Here is a 27,488-nt window from a genome sequence, read left to right as displayed (position 1 = left end):
TGGATCTACGAACCAACTTGACCAATGCACAAGATGCACTGCGCCAATGTATGGACGCCATTAAGGCCTTTGTTACCACTCCAGCGCCACAGATGGCCGGTGCTGGTGCTGCGGCTTCAGGATCAGGGTTTCCACCTCCACAGCAGGAATCAAACCCTATTATGCTTACAACCCAGTTTCCTCTAGCTCCTCCTGAACGCTTGCTGGGTGATCCTAAACAATAACGAACCTTCATCAATCAATGCAAACTGCATTTTTTGTGCCGTCCCGCTTCATTCCCTACTTCTACTACTAAAGCGGCTTTTGTTTTGTCACATTTAGGAGGCACTTCAGCCGCGTGGGCTAACCCATTGTTAGAATCCAACAGTCATGTTCTCTACAATTGTGATGCCCTTCTTGCTATGATGAGTAAAGTGTTTGATACACGTTATACTGCTCAAGCTACTGACCTGGAACTCTTAAAGCATCGGCAAGGGAACAACTCCCTATTGGTTTATTTGGCCTCCCTATTGGTTTATTTGGCCCGTTTGAATCAGCTGGCAGCAGAAACAGATTGGCCCGAAGAGAAGAAAACTGCAGTCTTCTATCAAGGCCTCTCAGATGAGTTAAAGGACATCCTCTCCACTGTTCCGGTATTCCCCACGGCATTTGGGGAACTGCTAGATCTAGTCCTTCAGATTGATGCCCGTAAATCTGAAAGACGTGGTGAAAAGAAACCTGCTTTGTTCAGCACGATTCCAGCGGAGACTTCGTCCTCTTCACTTTCTGCGCCAGAACCTATGCAGATTGGTGTGGTTAGGGGTCCCTGCTCAACGAGAATACCATAGATCGCACAATCTCTGCATGTATTGTGGGGCCTCTGACCATTTACTGCCTGAATGTCCCAAAAAACCCAAAAGAAAGGCGGGAAACGCCAAATCTCGACAGCAGACAGAGTCCCTACGTCGGGAAGTTCACCTTTGGACTCTACAGTACAGAACCCGAGCCATCGGGTCTGCCTTCCGGTTATATTTACCTTGAGTCATGGTGGTTCATTCCAGACAACAGCAGTAATTGATTCAGGAGCAACGGGCAATTATGTTGACCAATGCTTTGCCTCTATGTCAGGGATACCACTGATTCGCAAAGCTATACCTGAAACAGTGAATGCAGTGGACGGTTCGATCCTTGTATCCGGAATGGTAACTCACCAGATGGTTCCATTACACATGAGTACCGACGAAGGCCATACTGAAGAGATATCATTCGATATCATCAAAGCACCGGCCTACAGGGTCATTCTGGGTATTCCATGGCTGAAGCTCCATAACCCTGCTATCGATTGGTCGATGTCTCAGATCCAGTTCCTTTCCAACTTATGCAATACCCGATGCACTACATTGCTTGGAATTAGCCAGGATAGTCCTGTCAGGGCACTGGTATCTCCTACTATGCATATTGGAGCCGTTTCTAACAACACTGTCTCTATAGTTCCTTCTCAATATGCAGACTATGCAGATGTATTCGACAAAGGGATGGCAGAGACTCTACCCCCACATAGGGTCTATGATTGTCCAATAGACCTAGTACCGGGGGTAAAGATACCATCCGGCAGGGTGTATTCGCTCACTCTCAAAGAAGACGAAGTACTTAAAGAGTACATAGACAAGGCTTCGGTCATGGAATTTATTCGTCCATCCAAATCACCAATTGCATCCCTGCTTTTTTTTGTTCCTAAAAAGGAAGGGGACTTACGTCCCTTTATTGATTATCTTGCATTGAATGCAGCTACCATAAAGAACTAGTTCCCCCTCCCCCTGATCTCTGTTCTCCTCGATCAGTTGGGATCCTCCAAAGTATTTACCAAGCTCGATCTCAGAGGAGCTTACAATTTGGTCCGTATGAGAAGGGGGGATGAATGGAGGACCGCTTTTAAAACACGTTACGGTCTATTTGAATACCTGGTGATGCCCTTTGGGCTATGTAATGCCTCGGGCACCTTTCAGGCATTCATGAACGATTTGTTCTATGACATCCTTGACCAGTTTGTTGTAGTCTACCTGGATGACATTTTGATCTATTCACGAAACCAGGAAGACCACGAACTACATGTCAAAACAGTGCTCCAACGTATGAGGGATCACAAACTGTTTGTAAAAGCCGAAAAGTGCATATTTCACGCCTCAGAGGTGGAATTCTTGGGCTATGACCTTACTAGCAACGGGGTGCGCATGAGCCAGTCCAAAATTAGCGCGATCCTGGAATGGCCTGTGCCCAATTCAGTCAAATCTTTGTAATCATTTCTGGGATTCGCAAATTTCTATAGACACTTTATCAACGGCTTTTCTGAAATCTCTGCACCTCTTACCTCCCTGACAAGTGCCAAGGTGCCATTTGTATGGTCTTCTAAAGCTCAGAAGGCTTTTGATCAGCTAAAAGCTGCCTTCACTTCTGCCCCTGTCCTCAAACATCCCGATCCTGATCTTCCATTGTTTGTGGAGGCTGACACCTCGGGCTATGCTCTTGGTCCTGTGTTGTCACAAACCTGTCCTCACTCGGGCGAGATTCATCCCGTTGCCTACTTCTCTCGTAAATTGACACCTTACGAAAGGAACTACTCCATTATGGAATGCAAACTCCTAGCCATCAGAGACGCATTCTTGGAATGGAGACATCACCCCCTGGGGGCCAAACGCCTTGTAACGGTATACTCGGATCACCGTAGTCTGTTAGCATTCAAATCCATGAAACGTCTTACGGCTAGACAGGCGCGGTGGCATTTATTCTTTTCACAGTACCAATTTGTTATCACATGCCGTCTGTCAGAACCAAGTGCCTAACGGGCATGGGGTACGCTTGAACTCGTAGTGAATAAATGAATTCTTCCCACCAATGCAATACTCAGTTGTACTTAAGAACAGTGCTGAGCGTTTAATTGGTTGAAAGAGTAATTGACGATGGCTGGACATGCTGGACCCCAAATAGCTGCAAAGAAAACACTGGGTTAGCAACTGGTATATGGACGGTACTTGGTAACATAAATGACAATTGGTAACCCACCTGACTATAACCAAGATGACTCCTGGGATAGCAGGTACGAAATGGCCAGCACTGGAGTCAGATAGCGAATCTATAGTAAACACAACACTCCACAAGTAAGCCTAGGACTGGAAATAGAATCGGATAGAAATAACCAGGCACTAGTACCCTTTGCTTACCTATGTGTCCAAAAGCAGAACCCCTTTTGTAGCACCAGCAGAGCAAGACGTAAACTTGAAAAACGAATAGTTCCAAAATTCCACAATGAAGCAAGAACTCCACCTGTACCGCCGAAATGAGGACGCCTAGGTTTCACAAGTGCTGCAGGCAGTCTCTAGTCCAACACAGAAATAAACACCCTATTCCCGCCGGCACAAGTACGCCTAGGAGATGGTATTTCCAGCGCAGCTCCTTGTAGAGGTATTTAAACAATGTCCATAAAGCAAGGCATTCCGTAAGCAGTCCAGGTCCTCAATCCACAAGTAACAAGAAGAAGTGAAATCACGAGACAAAAAGCACAGCCAGTTACACAGTCCGGGTCGTAGCAATTCAAGAAGGCTTAGACAGGAGGGCAAGGCAAACGAAATCCAAAAAACAAGCAACAGTCAGAAACCAGGAGTTCAGTAGTACATAAGCGCTGCTGCTGAAGTCCGAAGAGAAAACAATCAGAAGCGCCGGGAGATGGAGGGGGGCGTGACTATATCGGCATTGCTGCGGCGTGGGAGTCATGTGAGCGGAAAGCAGACGGGACCGTGACTGCAGCCGTGTCAAGTGCCAGCGTCGCCATGGCAACCCCAATGCCTTCGAAATAGTCCATTATGCAATTGCCTGCCCGTATGTGAGATTGTTAGTTTAATATCACCAAGTGAGCGAGGGGAAAGTGCCGGCGATTGCAACCTGTCACCGTCCTGCTAAAGCTCAAGTCTCGGCTGACACTGTCTCCCGCCTCCATGCGGGTTGCCAGTCCCAACTGGTCGAAGCACTTCCTCTACTACCGAACAAATTTGTTTGCATGTGTTCGGTTCAGCCCTCTATACGTTCGATCATCCTTGATTGGGTCTCAACCCATCCAAAGGAAATCGCTCACTTCAACCTAGAAGTAATTCAGGGTATGCCATTTATCCAAGGGCGCATCTATGTACCATCAGGTCAAGCTAGAACCTTGGCTCTCCAGTGGTCCCACGTTTCTTTGGTTGCAGCACACCCAGGAAGTCAAAAAACTCTTGAGGCCTTACGGCGTTGGGCCTGGTGGCCTTCCATGGCTGGCGATGTAAAGGACTACATTTTGACCTGCGCCATATGCACCCAATGTAAGTCCTCTAGAGCCAAACCAGTAGGCTTATTACAACCCCTGCCTGTTCCGTACAAACCTTGGCAGATGGTGTCAATGGATTTCATTGTGGAACTACCCGATGTCCAGGGTCACAACACCATTTGGGTGATTGTGGATTATTTCACAAAATACGCACTGTTCATACCTTGTTCTGGCTTGCCTTCAGCTCCGGAATTGGCGAGACTGTTCATGACGAATGTGTTTCGTTTCTTTTGCTTACCCTCGATCATTGTTTCCGATCATGGTACACAATTTACCTCACGGTTTTGGAAGGCTCTTACGGCTTCCATGGGCATCGAGGACAGATATTCCTCGGCATACCATCCTCAGACGGATGGGCAGACTGAGAGAACCAACGCTACTATCAAACAGTTCCTACGCTGTTTATGTCTTCAGTTCCAACAGTCCTGGTTTACTTCCCTGCCTTCTGCAGAGTTTGCATACAACAATTCTATACATAGGTCAACTGGGGTTTCTCCCTTCTTTGCCTTGTATGGTGGCCATCCTAGGGCACTCCCACTCGATCCGGTACTGCCGGCTGTCAACCCAGCCGCAAGAGACTGTGTGAGAGACCTCGATAAGATTCATCGGGACGTACGCTGTCATTTGCTCCATGCTCAAGACCGGGCCAAAAAATATGCTGATGTGCATCGATCCCCGGCACCGGTCTATCGGAGCGGCATGAAGGTATGGTTGTCGTCCCTTAACTTACGGATTGCGGGCAAACGTTCGCTTTTGCCTAAATATGTGGGACCCTATGCCATCACTGATGTTATAAATCCTGTGGCGGTCAAACTCTCCCTGCCACGTTCATGGCGTATATACCCAGTTATTCACGTCTCCCTGATCAAGCCATTCATCCAGGGGACTTGCCTGCATACACGTCCTTCGCCGATCTTGGTGGACGGTGAGGAGGAGGAGAACGAGGTTTCGCGCATTCTGGACTGCAGGGTGTCTAGGGGTGCTTTGTTCTACCTGGTGGATTGGAAGGGTTATGGGCCTGAGGACCGTACCTGGGACCCTTTGTCTAACTTACATTGTCCGCAGATTCTGAGGAGTTTCCATTCCGCCAGGGGGTTGCCGGTGTCTTTGGGGGAGGATGCTGTTACACTTCGGGCTTCCCTGCGGGCTTCCTTGCAGAATACAACTCCTTTACAAGCTCCTCTGTGGAGCAGATACAGGTTGCCATGGCGCCTGCACAAACTACAACGGAGTCCGTGTCAGCTGACACATCCTGTACGTGGAAGACGTATGGCAAGACACACCCCCATACGGCTTTAAAACCACCATCTTTCAAGGGGCTTGGTGCTGCTAATTAGCGTTACAAGCTACAGCGGTTACGTCCGTTTACTCCTTCGTATTTCCTCCACACAAATTCCTAATCTGCTTAACTGGTTCTGACCCTTGCCTGGCTTCTGGATTGGCTTTCTACTGACTGCTACGTTTCTGACCCGGACTTCTCCTTTTTTGCCTTGCCTCCTCCTTTAATCCTGTCGTGCTCGTCTGGCTTTTGACACAGAACGTTATTGGATTATTCTTCCTGCTTCCTGCTGCCTCTTGCGGTACCTCATCCCAGCTAGCTGTTACCAGACGTGGAACGACTTTGTCCTCCTCGCAGGTGACTTGCTATCAACCACCCAGAACTCTTCCACGCCTTATCTGGATGCGTGTGTGCTCAGGTACTTATTTGTAGTTGGCAACTCCATCTCTGCTATTGAATTAATTTCCCTACTGTCTTGATTGGATATTTTCCTTTTGCTGGATTTTGGGACACCAAGTGATCTACCCTGTCTTGTGAACTTGTCTTCAAGTGCATATAAACGCTTTGCTGATTCTGCACCAACCCGGCACTAGTGCGACGCTCGTGCCGCTCTGGTTTATTTCCCTATACTAACATTCCTGTTTGTTGTTTTCTCCTATCGTTGTCTCCTGTTTCCTGGACTATTTTCCATCCTCAAAATACCCATATTTCAGGTTGGTTGTCATTGGTTCAATACTTTAGGAAGACTCTTTAGAATTCTTTCCACTCACTGTGGTTATTCATATTTTTTGTAGATTGACCCTGGGGAAGCGCCACTCCAATACTTACCTAGGTATTTTCTGTATTATACTGCTGTTCTGATTGCTTGGTTTATTCTCAACACTGTATAATATCTTTGTATTCTTTTGCAGCATTGGTATTGGCGGTGTGTGTTCTCCCCGCTCTTTTATTCAATTGACATCTCTGTCTGTCCCAATTGAAACAGCAGAGAGGTACATTGTAGAAAAGAGCCCCTCTTTGAGGAAGCCTGAGCCTTGTACTCAGGGGAGCTGGGATAGAAGGCTGAATATTGATTCTTGTACAACCATCATCTCCAAGGTCACTCATCCACGTCTTGGGCCTACTTCGGAGTGGTGAGTAACATTGCATCATCGTCACGTGTTAGGTATCTCACAAAGACTTTAGTAAGTGATCCGTTAATACTAGTTGCATTTCGTACCCCTTCTTTTATATCACTACTCCATATAAAACTACATCCTAAATATATTCCCAATCCAAACATAGAAACAGCAAATATACTAGCTACCCAATGCATTACACATAAATACTTTGGGGAAAACACAGTTGCAAGAGGATCTTGCTGAAAACGAAAACACTGTCTTTTATAAATGAAATTGTTAGAACCATGCAAATCCATTGCAAATTAAATACCTGGAGACAAAACAATAGAGAGGGAAACAATACAGAGGGAAATAATAGAGAGGAGAAAAAGAGAAAGAGAGAGAGTGAGAGCGAGAGAGCGCTCTCAGTGCAAATAATACATAAAAGTGTTTTTATCTATCACAGAGGTATTGTTGTGGTATACATATTTTATTTTATTTTTTTTAAGGAAGTTTAGGAATAACGCTGGGCGGACACCAGCTGTTAATTTGCATTTAACTGTTGTTTTATATTATTTTTTCACCTTGAGGCGAGATATTATTTGGCAGGCCTTTAAAGCACATGGTGCAGGCCTTTAATGAGTTTGGGCGGGGTGTGTGGCCTGGGGTGCTTCGCGAACATCAGATAAATGCACCCATTACTGTAATTCAGGGACTTTTACTGCAAGAGGGGTAGCATGCACCACCTCAAAGGGGCCATTATATCTGGGCTCGTTCCACCGGCTGACAACATTTTTAATAAAGGCGCAGTCGCCAGGGAAAAGTTGAAGGTGGTGATGTGGGTGGAGTATCAGGTGCAGCGCTGGTCATTTCTTCAGGCCTTGGTAGCGCAATCTGTTCAGAGATACATTTTATGGCTTTGGTTAGAGCACACAAGTAGCTATGAAATTCGACCCCTAGAATGGACGCATCCCTGTGAGCATCAGATGCTCTCCTGATTGGAGATAGAGGTGTGTGCATGCGACACCCGTTTAGCACCTTGTGGGGGGATAAATGATCATCAGGGCAGTGTGCGCATGCTGAATAAAGCAACAGGCAAGCAGTGCTCCCAATTCTTTTTTAGAGTGGTGCAAAGTTTAGAAAGATTACTCTTGAGAAGACCATTGATCCTTTACAGAACTCCATTGGCCTGGGGGTGATAAATTGTACACGTCCTATGCTTGATGCCCAGTAATGCGGTCATTTCCTTGAAAAGCTCATTGAAGACATGCGTGCTGTTATCGGACCTTAAAACTTCGCACACGCCCCATTGAGGAAAGACCTCTCACAAAAAACGTGGCTGTGCATTTTGCATCAGGATGTGCACAAGGAACAGCCTCCACCCACCGTGAGAAAGGACACACAACCACTATCAGGTAGCAGGATCCGTTACACCTTTCGCCCATGTCCCCGTAGTCGATATGCAACTCGCAGAAAGGCCCAGTAGGGTGGGGCAGGCTACCTCTAATAGTTTGTAAAGTGAGACCAGTAATGTAACTCTGACATGTAGTGCAGTTGATGAGCTTTTTAGTTTTTGCCTCCTGCAGATTGGGGATAAAGCAGTCCTTCTGTATATTTGTGGTAATGTGTTGCTTGGATACATGGGAGGGGTGATGCAGTTGGTCGAACATGACCAGCAGCAACTCATACGGCATAACTGCTTTAAGGGTACAGAAGACAATACGAAGTGACTTATGGGCCTAGTAGCAGACAAAATCAAATAGTCATAGACTGCTAAGTTGTTAGAAACTAGGCCCCTTACTATAGCCAGCTGGAACACCAGGGGCCATGTTCATTTGTTCGCCAAAGGGGGGGCCAAAATCAAAGATCATGACTTTATTTTTCTCCAAGAGATTGATTGATTTTCTGTCTACCTGAACCCTGAAGTAAAAGGTTTAAAGGGTTGACCAATGTCTTTTAAGATAATACTTATAAATACCAAATCCAATTCATTGTCGAAGAAGAAACCATGCCAACCCCCCTTATTCAAATACTGGTCGGAAAGCAGACCTTGGAACATCAAAAGGAAGAGAAAACTCTGGTTCTTATTAACCTGTATTGGAACCCTGCCAACATTGCTACCCTTACCTTTGTAACTCAGGTGGCGACACAGATAGATGTCAAACCAATTGGAGAGATCCCTGGTTTAAATTATGCAAGGTCCTAAATTGCACATGTCTAGATAAAAATGGTGCACATTTGGACATTGAATCCATAAATTCAACACCAATGGAAAAAAGAGGAATAAAATGGAGACAGATTATGGAACTGAAAGATCTGATCCTTCTTAATGTTAACAGTCCCGGAGACATACCAGGTAACATCACTAGAAATGGGAAAAATGGTGGACAGCTCTTGGATTATATCTGTATGTCGAGTACAATGGGATCAGTTGTGGACACAATGAAAGTTAAACATACGACGGCTAGTGACCATAACCTATTAAGCCTATGTCTTTCTTTGGTACCGCAATATAATTGTTAATCCCATCTGGCAGATTTGGAAGTTACACAAGGATGTAATAGATTGAAAATTGCAACCCATAATTAAAAAACTTAAAGGAGAAACTTAAACACTTGATTGCCCAGTTTGGTGAGACTATTGAGGTAGAAAGACTTCACTATCTTGGTCTTTTCTCTGAGTTTGAAGTAAAGAAGGGGTGGTCCAACTAACCGATTACTAAGCATCGCCACGTTTACGATTCAGTGGTAGTTGCCAAAAAGTAGATGTTGAAGACGTATATTGCTGACATTACCAAGGAAAACCCCCATCAAGTTGGTCTACTAAAGAGAAAGGCCTGCGAGCAATATCGAAATTGACAGAGATTGTGTTAAAATTCTTAGCTAAGAAAAGACGCAGAAGAAATGTTATGCAAGTTGAAATCTAGAAATACGGCAGGGATATGGGCCTTAATTTACCAATCAGACACCCCCCAAGAGGCTCTCAAATTAACTTCAATACCGGTGACAGACTGGGTTACATACTTTGAAAAATGTTACGATCAAAAACATGAGAGCACCCTCATTATCTCCACTCAGCATAAAGATAAGAAATGGGATGCAATTGAGATTCATGAGGATGTTATTTTTTACATCATAAATAAATCCTCTAACTCTCGGGCCCCTTGGCCAATATTGCTGAGTAACTCCATCTTGAAACAAGACAAACTGCAATGGGCAAATATCTTTTCCATCATGTTTGAATATATCATCAAGTCTCAAAAGATCCTTTTTTCTTGGAAATCGTCAATTAGCGTTCCAATTTATAAAAAAGGCATGAGGACTGATCCATCCAACTATCGTCCCATTGCCTTGGTGGACGTTCCAGGTAAGATCTTTGCCTCCTTGATTTTAAGATCATTTGTCAAGTGGACACACACTTCAGGTCATCGCGACATTTGGCAGGCAGGTTTCGGGAAAGGCGTAGGGACGACACTGAACATCTTCATCCTAAACCTATTGAAAGCCAGGACAGAAAGAGATAAAAACAAAAATATATACTTGGTGTTTGTAGATCTAACGCAGGCTTTTGACACGATAAGGTGTCTGAAATTGTGGCAGAAATTTGAGAAATGGTGCTGCCCTAGTAACCTGCTGGAGCCTATACAAGAATTATATTCAGAGAGCAACTTAAGAATCAGGTTGAATGCTACAGGCTTCTTGACAAAGGCCATACATACCAACAAAGGCCTGAAGCAAGGTTGCCCGTTGGTACACAGCTTTTTAATTTATTTATATCAGACATTGATCAAGCTTTTTACGAAATCAGATGTTTCCCACCAGTTCTTGCAAATGTCACCATCGGAAGACTCTTATATGTGGATGATGTGGTTTTGGCAGATCATACCCGGATCAGGCTCCAGAGACAGTTGGAAGCTCTGCAAATTTATATTACTTCTAACGTCCTCATGATTAATCCTAAAAATTCAGTGATCTTACCGTTGGGGGAAAGAAAGATACGAGGAGGGAAGAAAAGATCAGAATGGTGGCTACAGTGCACAAACATACCTATAGTAAACTCTCTAATGTATCTGGGGGTATGCATGAACACGAGTACGACAGGTGCCCCCAGACTGGAGTACTCAGCGGTAAAGCTCAGAATCTAGCAGCACAAGGGAGAATACTTTTGAAAAAGATTTGGTGGCTTCTCGTTTCTTCTGGTAATTTCATTTTACCGCCTCAAGGCTGTCCCAATCTTAACTTACGGAGCAGCGTCTTGTTTTAACTTCAAAATGGATAACTGGTCAAAAATTGAAGGTGTATTCTGGAAGACAGTCCTGAGTCTACCCAGATCAACTCCCATACAGGCTATCCGTATGGAATTAGGATTGACATCACTTAATGCCACGGTCAACTGAAAAACCCTCTAGTTCTTCAGAAATGCATAGAAAACAATCCAAAGGGGGGGTTTTGTGATCTTAAGAAAGGCGTTATCAGAAAGAAAAGAACCAACCCTAATGGAGTGGGAATCTAGGTGCAAAACCATAATAAAGGATCTAGGAGAAACAACAGAAACACTGGTCGGAAACCTGGATAAAATCAAAAAGAAATTGTTCATCCAAGATTGAATATTTACTCAAGAAGAAAGATATAGGTATAAATATTATGGAAAACCGATTGAGCAATCACGAAAATTGAATTCTGTACCTAGATATTTGCAACTGTTTCCAAACTGTTTCTTTAGGAAACAATTCTTGTTTGTTTTTCCATCACTTTCTCAGTCGCGGCGGAGCGATCTGAACTACTGGAATACCAACACAGCGTGGACAGTCTGGTCCCTCTGAGATTCCTGCACGCCCAACCTGTACCAATTTGTAAGCTGTCAACTTCGCCAGCACCTGCAGGATACGTAGGGAGCAAGGAGGCGAATAAGGTGACGCTTCCTGACCGGGAGCGTATTTACACGTACGCAGGAGCCGGAGCCCCAACGTGCTTTTGGTAAAGCCCATAATAAATATGGGGTGTGCCCACTCAAACGCCCTACGAATACCTGGTCCCTACGCCACTAGCACCCTTACATTGGCTCACAACAAGCCCGGGCCCCGGAGCGCTGGGGAGGGATCACGTGCCCTGCTGCACGACTGGGTGTTGGGGAGGCCCACTGAAGCACACCTCCTGATTGACCCTGAGCTGGACAGTATATTTGAACCATCCTTTCTTGCGCTTTTGAGAGACATAAGGCTGGATTGTGAAGAGTTGACCCGGCTCCTAGAATAAGTGACTGTGGGCACTCAAGGCACTACAGACATCCACCCGACACCAGATCGATAGGGGTCACCAACCACTTACATAGCCCATCCAACAGGGAGCAAATGTCTTCCTCACGGCATAAGAACAAGGGGGCTACAATCATGGACTCCTTCTGGGGCGCAAAACCTAAGAACGCCTTCAAAATGAAATCCCCATGCAGACGGAACCTCCCACGCCCAAGGGAGACCCCACAAACACCCAGGTGCTACAGGCTATTGCAGCACTCCAGACATGCATGGAAACCAAGATGGACGAATTTAGAGTTGACATGCAACTCATACGTCAAGACGCCCGCCACTTAACAGAAAGGGTAAGCAGAGTAGAAGTGAACCTCCAGGACACTACGGACACTGCTATGAGCCTGAATAACAAAGTAACCATGCTTGAAAAACAAGTTGCCCGGTTGGAAGCAAGGTCAGAGGAGGCGGAAGGGAGGGCCCGCCGCAACAATATACGTATCCTCGGAATTCCGGAGGAAATGGAGGGCGCCAACCCAACAGAATTCGTGGAGTCCCTGGTCATTCAGGAAATCGGGGCCGGCAAGCTTACATAAGGATTTTCAGTTGAGAGGGCCCACCGCTCTCTACAAAAGAAGCCCCCACCGGGATCCCACCCACGCCCAATGATTGCGAAAATACTAAATTTTCGAGACGGGGAAATGATCCTTAAATTTTCCAGAGAAGGAGGGGGAGATCAGGCGGAATGACTCTCGGATAGTCATGTATCCAGACTACACTCCCAGCGTACAGAGAGCCAGGAACTCCTTCATACCGATCAAGGCTCGTCTGCGCAGTCTCAACCTCAAGTATATGCTCCTAAATCCCTCACGCCTCAAGATCCTTTACAAAGGGAAAATGGTCTTTATGGAAACTTCAGCAGCAGCCACCATGTGGCTGGAGCACAATAACCTAGCTGATGGTGATGACCAGGACCCAAAGCTGATAGACCCACGCAGGAATCACGAACTCCAAGAATGAAAATGCGCCCAGCTAGATACTCAAGCATTGCCCACAGCGGTGATCTTTCATAAAAGAGACAAACAAGTTATACTGGACGGGAGCTCCAGCGACCACACATGGACCCCACCATGGCCCACCCCATTGCAATTGGTGTCGACGCACTGGCACCATATCCGCGTCTCATGGCCTGGACAGACCAACGAGCCGCGGAAGCCCCCGAGTGTCGCTTTCTTGAAGCAGCTGCTGGGGGCAGTACAAAGTTGTTCCAAGTTGTTAATCCACTAGTTTGTGTGGATGTTGAACCCGTTACTATGTCTCCACTTTCTAAAGCAATTCAGCCACCAGGGACGTGGGAGGGAAGGAAGCATATATTAACGGTGACTAGCCATGAGGTAGTCATTCAAATTACAAACCCGCCACGAGGTCGAAGAGGATTGGCCCAGAGCAGACCCTCTGCCCTTACTCTCTATACCCATGGCCACATGCATTAAGATCGTAACCTGGAACGTGAGGGGCACCTATCTTCGTCGCAATAGAATCAAATCATATCTTAGCAGGAAGAAAGTGGGACTGGCCCACCTGCACGAAACTCATCTAACGAAGGAGTCCATCACTACGCTCCAAACGCACTGGGGCGGGCAGGGGTTTGGATCCTCCTACTCCAAATATGCCAGAGGGGTGTTTACATGGATCAGCCCCCTAGTTCCCTTCCAGCTCAGCAAAGCCGAACTAGACCCAGATGGGAGGTACATCATACTGTGGGGCACCATCGAGCAAACTGAAATATGCATTGTAAACTCGTATCTCCCCAATTCCAATATACCAGCACATTTAGGACTAATGTACACCAAGGTTACACAATATCGGAACAGATTTTTTGTTTGCGGGGGCGATTTTAACTGCGTCCGCAACACAGACCTCGACAGGTCTATCCCTCTCCCCGGGGGCCCACCGGCATCCACCACAGCACTGAACACCATGCTGAACCGCTTGGACTTGGCGGACGTCTGGCGCGAGCAACATCCCGAAGACCGGGGCTACTCCTTTTATTCTTCCCCGCATAAACTCCACACCAGGATAGACCACATCTTCGTAGGCAGGGAAAGCCTCCCTCAAATTGACGCAGCGCAATATTTAGACAGGACTATCTCTGATCACTCTCCCTTGGCAATAGAGTGGTGCATTGCAGGACCAAGACCTCCGATACCTACATGGAGGATGCCCACCGAAGCGCTAAAAGATCCAGAATTCAGGGAGGACCTCCGGGAATCCCTGGTAAACTGTGTAACGGATAACACGAACAGCGTTCGTCACCTAAGCACAGTGTGGGAGGCCCTGAAGGTGGTTGCACGCAGAGAAATTATATCAAAGGGGGGAGGCATCAGGAAACACCTGCGAATGGAACTAGAGCAACACAAAGCTGCAATTGAGAAGCTAGAATCTGGCACCCCAGATTCTCACCAGCGGGAGGAAGAGCTGGGATACTCTAGAACTGAATGCAAGAAGGCCTGGGATAGGCTAGCTAAGTCCGACTATACCACTAGGACCAATAGGGCCCATGCCCAGGCAGATAAACCCGGCAGATTGCTAGCTTGGCTGTGCAAGAAAGCGCATCCAAGAAGCCCAACCACATCCCTTAGAAGTACAGATTGCACGCTCCACCGGACCCAACAGGGGATCAATGACTCCTTCAAACTATTCTATGCCCAACTATATGCCCTAGACACCCAGGTCCCTCCTGGAGAGATATCTGACACCCTGGAGGAAATAGGACTACCCCCATTATCACTTGCGCACAAAGAAGCCCTTGATGCCGATATCACCAAAGACGACATAACTGAGGTAATCAAATCACTGGCTACATGTAAGTCCCCTGGAAGCGACGGGCTCCCCACCGAATTTTACAAAACCTACGAGCCTGAGTTAACTCCGCTACTGCACAGGGTCTTCCATGAGGCCTATGAACTGGGGATCCTGCCTGAGAGCATGCGAGAGACGTTGGTGATCCCAATACTTAAACCTAACAAACCGGCTGAAGATTGTGACTCCTACCGTCCACTCGCAATGCTCAACTATGACGTCAAGATTTTAACAACGGTCCTGGCAAAGCGGCTCGCCGGGGTGATGAGGGAGTTGGTGCATCCTGATCAAAATGGCTTTGTCCCGGGCCGCAAAACCACCGCCAATCTGCGCAGGCTCCAACACATTTTGGCTCAAACCAACCTGGACAATGGCTCCTACGCTCTACTATCGTTGGATGCCATCAAGGCATTTGATTCCATCTACTGGGAGTGGCTCCTGGCAGTGCTCAGGGAATTTGGCTTCGGAGAAAAGTTTGTTAGATGGGTCCAGGTCTTGTATACTAGTCCTAAGGCAAGAGTGAAATCTGGATGGCTTATCTCCGCGACATGGGACATACAAAGGGGCACTCGGCAGGGCTGCCCACTCTTCCCCCATGCTTTACATTCTTGGGCTGCAGCCCATTGCCATCTATTTCAGGAAGCAATTTTTTGATTCTGGCATCCGACTGGATGGAATGGACCACATTATATCTTTGCATGGGGACGACGTCCTCCTCTACATTCGTGACCCCCACCTGAACGTCCCTACCATGATGGACGTCCTCAACAACTTTGCTAGAGTGTCAGGCATACAATTTAGCAGAAGTAAATCTTGCCTCTTCCCCCTAGGTGGCCTCAGGAACAAACACTTAGATGATTTGCCATTACTCGGGGTGACATGGCCCATCACCACATTCCGCTATTTAGGAATCAACATTTACCACACACCTGCCCTCAGGCATGAGTATAACACAGCGGCGGTATTGCCTCCCCTACGTAAATCAATAGGGTTTTGGTCACAACTTCCTCTTTCCATGATGGGAAGGGCCTCGATCATTAAAATGATTGTACTCCCCAGACTTCTCTACGGGTTTCAGAACATATTCCACTACATTAAAGCCTCCTTTTTCCGACTACTCTTGACGCTGCTTAAAGAATTTCTATGGGGGAAAGGCAGGGACAAACTAGCACTATCCACGCTAGTTCTTCCATATTGTCAGGGCGGCATCCAGCTCCCCGATCTTGAAAGATACTATTTGGCAGCTCAGTTCAGCTTCATAGCAAGATGGTTGGCCGACAATGTTACCTCTGAAACGAACCTCCTGCAATATTCAATCACCCCAATCCGATTGAAAGAACTTATTTGGGCCCCCGGCATCTTGCAGGTAGGACCCCCTTTCTAGCCACATTAGGAAGGCAGATATGGCACAGAACAAAGTTGCTTCTCCATCTGCAGAACGCATATACCCCAGATAGTCCACTACTCTCTGACCTGTGCCAAGATATGGTCGATCTGGCAATAATTAGATATTGGGAGCGGCTAGGAGTATACACCTGGGGGGACCTGTATAACGAGGGCTCCTTCCGAGACTTCTCCTCCCTGCAACTGGAAGATGGTATCCCAATTGGCCAATTCCTTTGGTATCAAAAAATTCAGAAATTGGCACGCGCCAAATGGGACAGTTGGCCCGAGGAGCCCGAAACGAATCCCTTCGTGACACTTCTATACAGCTTGGGAGGGGAGCAGCGATCAGTGTCTCAAATATATGGACACCTCAAAGACAAACCGAACCCCTGCAGCCCCGGCCTGAGACTCAAATGGGACAGAGATCTGGGCCTAACGATGTCAGATAGGGAATGGGAAAGGGCACTAGCGTTCCCTAAGGAGGTTTCCAGGAACTCCAGATTCAGAATGATACAGCTCAAAGTTATGTACCGCTCATACCTAACACCGCATAGAATAACAAAGATTTATGAACAATCCCAACATAACTGTCCTTGGTGCAGCAGAGATAATGCTGATCTCATGCACATGTTTTGGGGGTGCACAAAGGCCCAACAACTCTGGACCACGGTTGAGCAGACCTGCAGGAGAGCTGGTATGACCAGATATGACTGGACTCCCAGTTAGTGCCTTTTGGGAACTTATCCCAGACTAGCCAAATTGAAGCACACTGTGAAGCTTATGGATCTAGCCTGCATCCTCACCAAAAGAACCATCGCCATGGCTTGGAAACGACCTGGTGGACCACGTTTCCTTGTATGGCGCAACGAGCTGGAGCATTGGGTGGGAGCAGAGACCTCGGCTTGGGAAGAAGGTATTGCCAATTCCCCGATGATGCGAGCCTGGCACTTGAAGCTTGCAAGGCGCTCACATGGGAACTACTCCACCCCTCCAAAGATGATAAACCTCCTTAAACAATCTCCCTCCCCCCAGGTTTGCCAACCTATCTGTTGCTGAACTCCTACATACACCATCACCCTGAACACTTGGGCTTCCCCCCCTCTTTTTTTCCTCCTCGTGGCCCTCTCTCCTTCCGTTCTCACCTATCCCCTTACCTCCCTGCGTCTACCCTCTCAATAGCTTTGCACGTCGCCTGGAGACATCTGTTATTCTTGTTAACGGTTTATGTTTATGTATAATAAGTTTCTTTGCTTTACTAAAACACTGGCATACTTGGACAATTCATAAATGTGCCACAGAGGGCACCTTTCTGCCACACTACTGTTGTACTTATAATAAAAGCCAATAAAGAAATTTCAAAAATAGAGCACCAATTAGTTTATGTAGCAGTGCCACCTGTTGTATGTTGTACGGGGGACCCATCAACTCCCCTAAACCCCCTCGTCTTCCACCACATCAGGCCTTCGTGCACGTGGTGGTGACGTAAGTCCAATCAGAATAGATGGTGACACAGCACCCTTAAGATGCTAAAAGCACCTCAATGAACACTATAAGTTCAACTGCTTCGGCCGAATAGTGCATAGGGAATCTTTTCTGCAGCAATACCTCCTATATTCCATCTACCAGACGTACCACTGCTGCCCGAGTATGCCTCAGCCCTGAACTCTGGTCGATAGTTGCTGACCAATCAACGAAAAGCATTTCCCCCTTTAAGGGGGCTATCCCTAGCCTTCAGGATATCATCCTCCTCCCACTCAAATGACACACAATCATGCACTACCAGATCCTCCTCGGTGCACTGCTCTGTTAGAAAGGTGCCAGGATTCACCGTTTCACACCTCACAATATCAATGTTGTTGCTGGAAAGGGTGATTTCATACACGGATGCCTGTTGCATGGTCAGAGTTGATTTGGAATGCTCCAAGATGGTGAAAACTGCATGCTCCACATACAGGGTTACAAGGAACCCCATAACAATTGTGGGGCTCTTTTTCAATTGCAAATGCAGCTGCAGCAAGTGCCTGCTTGCATGGGAATTGGCCCTGGATTACAGAATCTAGCAGTCCACTGTAGTAGGCCAATGGCTTGTAGCCCATCATACACTTTTGTGTCAGTACTGCAGTCATCAATTGGCAATTTGGATGGAAAAAGAGAACGCTTGCATGTAATCAGGGCTGGCCAGCACTGGGGCCATGGAAATCATTTGTTTTAGTGCATTAACATTGGTGAGCATGTCCTCCATCCAGGCAATCTTATGGTTATTCTTTTGGGCCTCCTTGAGGGGGGCCTGGTGTATGTTGCATAATCTAAAATCCATGCCCTACAGTAATGACATAACCCTAAACATTTTTGCATCTCATTGACAGTTTTGTGCTGTGGGGTGCTGCGCACTGAAGTAGCACAATCAGGTATTCATCTCTTCCCATGTATAGATATTGGTTGGCACTTCTTGGTGACAATATTGCAACTTCGCCTTATCTACCTTGTATCGCTTGTACGCCAGTAGCTGCAGGAGAGTGTTGGAATCCTTCCTGCACTGCTGTTCACTGTCACTACACACCAGCAAATTGTCAACATACTGAATGATAGTATTGGGCACTTTGATGTTCCTTAAGTCAGCATGTAAGGTCCTGTTGAAGATGCCTGGGGACTCACAGTACCCCTCAGGCAATCTTGTGTGCTCGAAGTGCATTCCCCCATGCGTAAAGGCAGTGAGCTACTGTGGTGCAGTAGTATGGAGAAAATTGCATTTTTTAAGATCTACCACAGTGAAAGGGGTCGCCTCCTTAGAGATGCTGCACATTATTGTTGCAGGGTTTGGAACTACAGGAAATTCTGCATGGACAATGTCGTTCAGAGAATGAAGGTCCTGGATCATCCTCCAACTCCTCCCTTTTTTATTGGATAGATTGATGTGTTACATGGGGAGGCCGAGGGCACTGTTATTCCTTGGTTCAGGAGTGCTACAGTGGTTTCGCGTATGCCCTGCTCTGCTTCTTTGGACAGTGGGTACTGTTTAACTTGGGGCAGCACTGCGCCTGGCTTCAGAGTTATCCTAACTGGCGCTACCCTGTTCAAAAGCCCTAAATCATGGCCACTGGTTGTCCATAACCTTTCTGGTACTTGCTCCAAATCATTCTCAGTAAATGGGGGTAGGGTAACCAGGGCCATCAAGGGACATTGTACCTTCCGGTATTGTACCATAATATCACAAGGGATACAAATTGCTAACACAATTTCTCCATCGTCATCCCTGTCCTCAAGCAACTCTGCATCTGTCACTTCCTTGAGGGCACAGTTGGGTCAATACACTCACACAGATAAGTATCTGTCCTTACCACAGCAATCCTTTTGGCCGACACAACTAGACCCTGCAAATCTAGGGACAGTATCATGCCTGCCACAAGCTCTGGGGTTACCACGGGTCAAAAAATAAAATCTGATGTTACCCGCCAACATGCTTTTCCAATCTGGGGCACTGCATCAAGCAACACTGTTATTCCATAAACAAACATGTTCCTGGGGTGGCGCATACCAACCTGCTGTCTGTTCAGCATACTCAATTTATCCAATCCCAACAAATTTATGGGGAAGGCCCCTGAGCATAGTAAGGGTGCACGCACCAGTTCCCCTCCTATTTTGATAGCTGCCTCTGCTGCGTAGGGAATTGTCACGACAGCCCCAGAGAATCCTTGCATGTCGAGAGTTTCTCCTGATAGCAGGATGTTTCCTTCACTGATGCATGATTGGTGGCACCTTTATCGACCATAAAGATGAATTGCTGATTACCTATCTCAGCACCCACCAAATGTTCTCATCAGGGTGGGTAGTCATTGACAGAACTGGGCACGCAAGAGCTTTCTGTGGGCTGTCCTAATCAGGATATATGTTAGTACCTGGGAACGTGAAGGGGTCTCCTCCCATAACACTGACCCCTCGGTAGGGTGCCACTGTTCCATTCGGCACTGCATTATATGTGGGTAACTGGCCTCCGTACAAGGTGTTCTGCTGGGCCGTTTGTGGCTGCACACCAGGCGGTGCTTGGGTTTGCATGTGTTGGAGAGCAGGTGGCAGCTGTGTAAGGCCTGATGTATTTCATAAGGTATGGTGGTGAACCTTCGGAGCCGGGAGGATAGCTCAGGGACAACGCGCTCACCTTGGAAGCAAGACGATGTGGAGTAATACAGATTCGATCCCAGTGTTCGTGCTTAGAAACCTGTGGGTATTAAGCGCGTTATAAATAACCAATTAAAATTACAAACTTGGGTGGCTTTGGTAGTGTTGGGGCCGGTTGATCGTATGCATTATACCCCACCCCTTGCCTGCTTCTGCATTCTCATGCATGACTCTCCCATTTACCACAGCTCCAACACTGAGACAGTCCCATACCACCTCTAGGTCCCATCCCACTGAACCCTCATTTACTCCAGTGCTCCCTTGGAACCCTCCTCTCCTCTGCTGCTGACCTAAGTATTTCCACTCAGGATACTGATGCAAGGTCCACCACCCCATTGCCCCTGTCCTCCGCCTTGCCAAAATGCTCCTATTCTTACATCTGCACGAGCTGCAGCCTACTTGGCTGAATTTACCTCAGTGTTTGCCGTCACCACCTCTTCCACTGCTATTTTAGCTAACTTCTTCTGTAGCAGTTTGCTTCCACCGCCTGCAACCTTTGAGCCGTTTTCTTTTCTCGTCCTTTAATCTTTTTGCAATGGTGCATTATTATAGTCTGAATCTCGGCCCACCCCTTCACATCTATGCCCACTATCTTGTCAAGCGGTTTTTGAACTTCCTTGGGCAATCCCCTTTTGATAACAAAATCAAAAAGAGGACCTGAAAGGTCCAACTGGTCACCCGTCTCTGCTCGCCACATCTCCTGCACTTTTAAAATGTACTGAGCAGCATCTTCATCGCCCCCATATTGTACTGCATTATGGACTGTACGCCAGTTGTATCGGGGTACGCTTGTCGCAGTGCATCCCACACCTGTGCCCTAATATTATTCAAAGGTGCCCCATCATGCACACCATTTTCTAGTTTTACTTTAGGCTACCCTGCCTTGACTCACATGTCCCCGGCTTGGTCCTCCACAATGGCAACAAGTAAGCTTTTCATGTCTCCTGCCGGCAAAGGACACCCTGCTGTCTGTTTGTTGAAGGCATATATCTACTTCTCAGCCGGGAGCACCTTAATCAAATTATTTTTATCCATCTGTGCCCATGGTACATAATTCACCCTCCCAGGTCCCTTGTGTATGAACAGCATTTGCTTGCCTAGTACTTGTCCCGCTCTATACATGCCACTTCCCTTTTTCCTTGCCACTGCTACCCACCCAAACCTTCTCATCAATCACCCCACAAACTCTCTACCCTTGGCGTAATGGTTGGAGTTGCTTGCGCCTCACCTCTGTGTTAAACCAGAAGGTGTCTCACCCATTAGTCCCCGGGGATCTGTATTCGGGGGCCAGGACATGGCCATCACTTTTGGATCCAGTTCCTGCAGGGGGACCAGTGCAGGAAGATCACCTGGATGAGGGGTCTTCTGGGAGTGGGAGTGGAACACCGGACGGTGACACGTGGTATCCCATTCACTGTAACACACTTTTCCCATCATACCAGGTAGGATACTTAGGAACCCAACCACCGTCCCCTTTCCCGATATAAAAACTTTCTCATGGACAGCTCACTGTGAGAGCAAACCGACTAACACCCGGGTTCTATACCTGACATGTCCCAACACAAGGGTCAGGCAGAGTCAGGCTATTACTGATAATTTCACCCACCTGACTTCCATCACACTTCCCCACACGGATAAAAGGCGGAGCACGAAAGCACACTCTCAGCAAGGCAAAACACATGAGGAAGCAGCAGTTCCAAGATGGCGTTTAATGCAAGGAGAAAGACAGCAAGACCAGAGAGGGTTGCAAGGAGGGAAGTGCCCTTGACCTTTTTGTAGAAAAAACACAATTTTCATGAGCCCTCAAGAATAAGAAACACAATACCGTGAATTAAAGCTGAAGAGAAGAAAGGTGCATTGTGTGTTGAAGGTACCCAGGGCTTTCCCACATCGATAGCCGAGGCGAGGAGGAGCGATTGCCGCCGTGGTACTGTCCTTGGCTCCTACAACAAAGCAGCACCAGTAACGTCAGCACAGCCGGTGAGTCGGGGAGACCGACGGGTTTGAAACAAGGTTGCAACCGGGCAACATTGTATGAAGAAATCTGCAAAGAACAGAATGTGAGGCATATCTGAGGCGAATATAATTGAACATCCAAGTCAATGAACTTTTGAAGCTAAGATAGATACCATATACATAGTTGTCCGGTACCACATGGGTGTTCATTCGAATGTCTCTGTTAGGTATCCAACTGAGAGGTGGCAAATATGAAATGTGAATTGTGAAATCAAACTGGTCCCGCAATGGGTCAAGCTAAATCCTGTCCACATTTGAAAGTCTTCGATAGCTAATATGAACTGCAATTGGTCCGAGCCCAGCAGAGGGAGACTTGTGCAAGAGGAAGGATCTGAGCCCGGCTGAGGAGATTCCGGGGTGAACGGTGAGTCACCCGAGAAAGGATATTCTCTGACCATTGCAGAAAGGGATCTGAGCTTGGAAGAGGGGGATCCAAAGTAAAGATTTGTGGTTTGATAGTGATCTGAGCTGAAGGGAATCAGGATGAAGAGTGAATCCCCTAACTTGAGTGCTTGTAAAAGGAAAGGAACCTTTTGTTTGTTTTCTACATCAGGCCCTCTGCATCAAGAGACTTTGATAACTTAGGAGACTTGGGCACAGAAGGCCCTGATTCTGGTAATGGAACTGTGTCCTCATGCTGAAGAAGACCGAGAGTGTGCGATGCTCGAGTGAATCGCCTTGTCCCATGCTAAAAACATGGGGAAGGGAGGCCAACGGCCTGAACATCCTGACTAATCATTCTGTGAATACGTCTTTCTTTTTCATGAACATTACTCCACACTATTTGTATTTAGTGGTAAGGATTGGAAATATGTTTTTTAGACGAGGCCCTTTTATTTTGATGAGGCTCCCCTAGGACAGCGTTATTATTATTTGATGGTTGTAGCTTACTCCCATCTGCAGATTTAGGATTAGATAGGTGTTTATCACACCCTTGTTAAAGTTCAATTAACACCCTTGAACTGTGGTCACTTGTGTCTGTCTTACTTCCATACCAGGCCTTCCTTGCACCTCCCTCATCTTTGAACTCTTCCACACTGTCCCAGTCTCCTAGCTGTCCATCTTGGTGTGCCTCCCTGTCCGACCTCACTGTCCCATAACCTGCACTTTCTGCCCCTCTATCTTTACTCCCATGCTTCTTGACACGCACATCCTTAATGGAGGTGCTATCCGGTCTGAACAAAATGTCCCCGGCCTTCCACTCGTTCAACCCACACCCTTGTTTATTCTCCCCTTTTCTTACTTCCCTCAATCGCATTAACACTGCTTGCATTGCCTCCAATACCTCTTCTAACTCCTTCTGTAATTTGGTGTCCCGCAGTGTAATGCCATTTGGGGATGGCAAATATGGGGTTGGAGCGGTGGTGGGCAATGACACATATAATGGGTTGGTGTATCCTGTGGCTGGACGGGCGATGAGTGGATAGAGCCCCTCTCTAGGCACGGGCTGGGACGATTCCTCTGGTGCTGCTGTGCGTTACTACATTTGGGGTGGCACTACCTTTGCATCGGGGCATACACCTGGCGGTATCCTCTACATCCTCCACCATTTTCCACAGGTCTAAGATCTCTTTTCGCTTCTGCAGTTGTTTACCTTTATACTTAGTGGTTAGAAATGTGTTCATGTGCTCTAATATATCTCTATTATTAGAACCGTGCTCTGGCCAAGGAAGGGGGATTCCCCCTTGAGTCTCTACCAACCACTGCTTGTGGTTCTTCTCTATTTGGTTCTTCTACAATGGCAACACACTATATATATACTCCAGTGAAGTCATTTCCAACATATTAGCAATGGTATATTCAACAGAAGCTTTTAACTGTACGTCACACATAGTGTTATTGTAACCGTCTCTACCAGTTATCTGTTCTCACCTCCCGTTCGCTCTCTATTCACACCTTCCATCCCCCTCCTTCACTCACACCGCACAATCACATTATTTTCACTGGTCCTCCCTTGGCATCCACCAAGTGCACAATAGCAGTCGAAAACACTAAAAAAATAAACTAAAAAAATAAGCTAAAACGACACACACTTTTCCTCTTTTCCCCACTCAGAATATATTTGGTACAAGGAGCCAAGCCCTCTAATTATACATAGCTCCTAACTTTGTATCCTCCTCGTCACAGCAGAAAATGTTGCCACTGTCTCCCCTTACTTGGAGAGGATCCCACGCTCCTTTTTTCCGCCTTGTAATCTCTGTTATTAATAATAATAATAATAATAATATAAAAATACAAAACTTGCCACGTGGCCTTTCTACACTCTCCTGTCGCCCCACAACCCACACAGAAACACACACACACTTCACTTCCCCACTCACTTCTACCCTTTTTTTGTTGCTTGCAAGAGGTGTACTTACATGTGCGTGTTCACCCAAGCTCCGGTCTGCACTGTCCTAGGAGCCATGTCCCGTTTCAAAGAGCAGACATGAATTCTGTGAAAATTGCTCCTGTACACCACTGTGAGTTACCAGCTTGGAACTGGTCACTGTAGGTGGGTGCGGCCCCTCCAGAGATGTGGCCTGGAAGCCTCCACCTTTGCCGTGGTCACTGTGATCACCTCGTGGCCACCAAAAATGTAGAGAAGCCCCTCAACGCTCACACCAGAAAAAATACAACCCACTAGGGAAAAAGGCCCAGTACACCTCTTGCAAGGAGAACAATTTTTATTTCCACAAAAATAGAAATGCACCAGCAAATGTCTGCTGCCACGGAATGTTCTGCCTAAATCAGTACCAACACCACTTTATGAAGGCATACAGCGTCATTAGTGATGTGAATTACATAGTGGGCAAACCCACGTGGCTGGTTGATTAAGACCATATGCATAGGCTACCTGCTCCATAAGAGATACCAGGCCATTTGTCCCAGCACTGTCTGACCATATTCTTCCATGTGGGCTCCTCCTTGCACGCCATCAGGCACGAAGCTGTAGCTGAATGGCAATTATGTGAAAAATAACAATACTGGCTCTATCTCTAATCTGATGTGCACCTGGTACTGCAGTCATGGGCTTAAAAGGCCATCGCTTTTAAATATTTATAACTAGATTCCAGACAAGTTGGTGCCCAACCAAGGTTCCCCACCCTTGTTTTAGTTATGTTGTTTTATCCCACCCAGCCCCAATCACTTGACCTATGGTGAAGGCAACTGATCCCTGTTCTCAGATGTTTTTTGATTGATTGAGGGTTTAACAGTTTCATGGTTGGTGGTCTGGGACTGACTGGTATCTTGGAATGCTGGGGGTCTTAGGGCTGAAGCTTATGGGTGCTATTACTTAGAGCTGGGACAGGAATGGTCGGAGGCTCGTGCTCTCCTTCTAAGGGGATTGCCTTTCACTGTGAGCTCTCAAACCCTTTGTGGCTTTGCAGGGCGCATTCCTCCTGGGATACGAGATGTTGGCAACATGAGCCAATGAGGGGTCTGTGAATCTCTGCATCTCTGGCCCTTCCCACCGGTGCTTGGACTACACCCTTTTCCTGCTTGCATACACGTTATTTCTATGTGTGTGGCTTGGGCCTGTAGCCTGGCTTCAGAACAGAACTAGGCCACAATTCCAATATGGCTACTACTACTATGTGAGCTGGCATCTGACTCCCCAAGTATGCTTGGGCAAAGCGTGCACCTCCTTTCCACACACCCCCTCCATACCCCCTGTACCCTCCCCTGGCCCCTACTGAACATTCACAAGCATCTGTTTTATCTGAAAGCGCTCGGGGTTCTGGGGCCAGTCACAACAAAACAAGAGCACTGGAGCCAGTAAACCGAGTGCCATAGGTGAACACATGCTCTGCATGATGCAGAATGCAGATTTTCCTTGCTCATAAGCTAAGCAACCAAGTTTTGATCCCAGACTGGCCTGCACGTGTATATCTGCGACCGCTAACCCGGGTGAGGTGACCAGGATCCCTATCTGGAATCCTGCTGCCATGGTGGGAAGAGGTTGGAGCAAAACCATGTAGGGAAAGGAGTGGGTTTAAAACAAAACAAAAAAAGACGTGCATGCATGCTTGTTGCTTATGTTATGCAATGTATGTGTGTGTCTTAGTGTTTTCTGACTGTGTGTGAGTACAAGTCCAATAGCTTGCGTTTGTTTGGCGGGGAAAGTGACCCTGTGCACTGCATCATGGAATTGTTTTACAGTGGGAACGCTGGCATATATCATAGGCACAACATCATGAAATGGGTTTACAGGGCTTTGATGTCATATAGTGTGCAACATCATGAACATGTTTTGCAGTAGCAATGATTCCGTATTTTGGGCACATCATCATGAAAGGATTTTGCAGGGCAATGCTTGCATAAATTACGGGGTCAGTATCATGAAAGTTTCTTGCAGTGGCAATGCTAGCGGATGGCCTATATTATGAGCACGGCATCATGAAAATGTTGTACAGTGGGGATGTGCCATATAGTGCATGCACAGCACCATGAAATGATTTCACAGTGGAAATGGTCAGTTGTCGAGTGGGGCAGCTGATAAGGTATGTATCACGGGGATGCTGCGTACCTGTTTGTCTGGTCGAAGATCTTGAATTGGCTGCCAGACTGTCTGCTGTACCCTGACGTAGGTGTGACGCGGAGAACTGGCCCGACTTCAACCCAAGATAGACACTGGGCGGAAGGTTAGCCAACTCCCAACATCACGATGCGCTCTCCCCTGATTTTCGTGACGTCAGGACAGTGCAAGCACTGGCAGGGTTAGCGTTGCGTATTGGCAGTCCACAAGTAGACGTGGAAGGACCTGGTTGAAGATCCGGCAAGGAAGGAAGTCGCTGGAGAGTCTTATCCACTGAAAAGATGAAATTTGCAGGCAGGATAAGTAGATGATCCAGAGTCTCTCAAAGGGGTAGATGGCAGGCGAGAAGGCAAGCCAGACAGAGACACAGAGGCAAAGAGGTCCAGGGAGAAGACCGGTGAGAAAAACAGGAAAGAACGCTACCCAGGTCCAGGAGCAGGAATAAGGCAGGCAAAAGGTTGAGGAGCGAAAAACACGATCAGGGCACTAACCGCGTTGAGACGCAATTAGAAGACAGCTTCCGCCCCTTTTATAGGGCCACCAGCACCTGGGAGGCTTGGAACGCAAGCCGC

This window comes from Ambystoma mexicanum, chromosome 7p, assembly GCF_040938575.1.
Source record: "Ambystoma mexicanum isolate Mex_15411 chromosome 7p, UKY_AmexF1_1, whole genome shotgun sequence".
NCBI classification, from domain to species: domain Eukaryota; kingdom Metazoa; phylum Chordata; class Amphibia; order Caudata; family Ambystomatidae; genus Ambystoma; species Ambystoma mexicanum.
The sequence above is the reverse complement of the archived record's forward strand: the minus strand, read 5'-3'. Positions refer to the sequence as shown.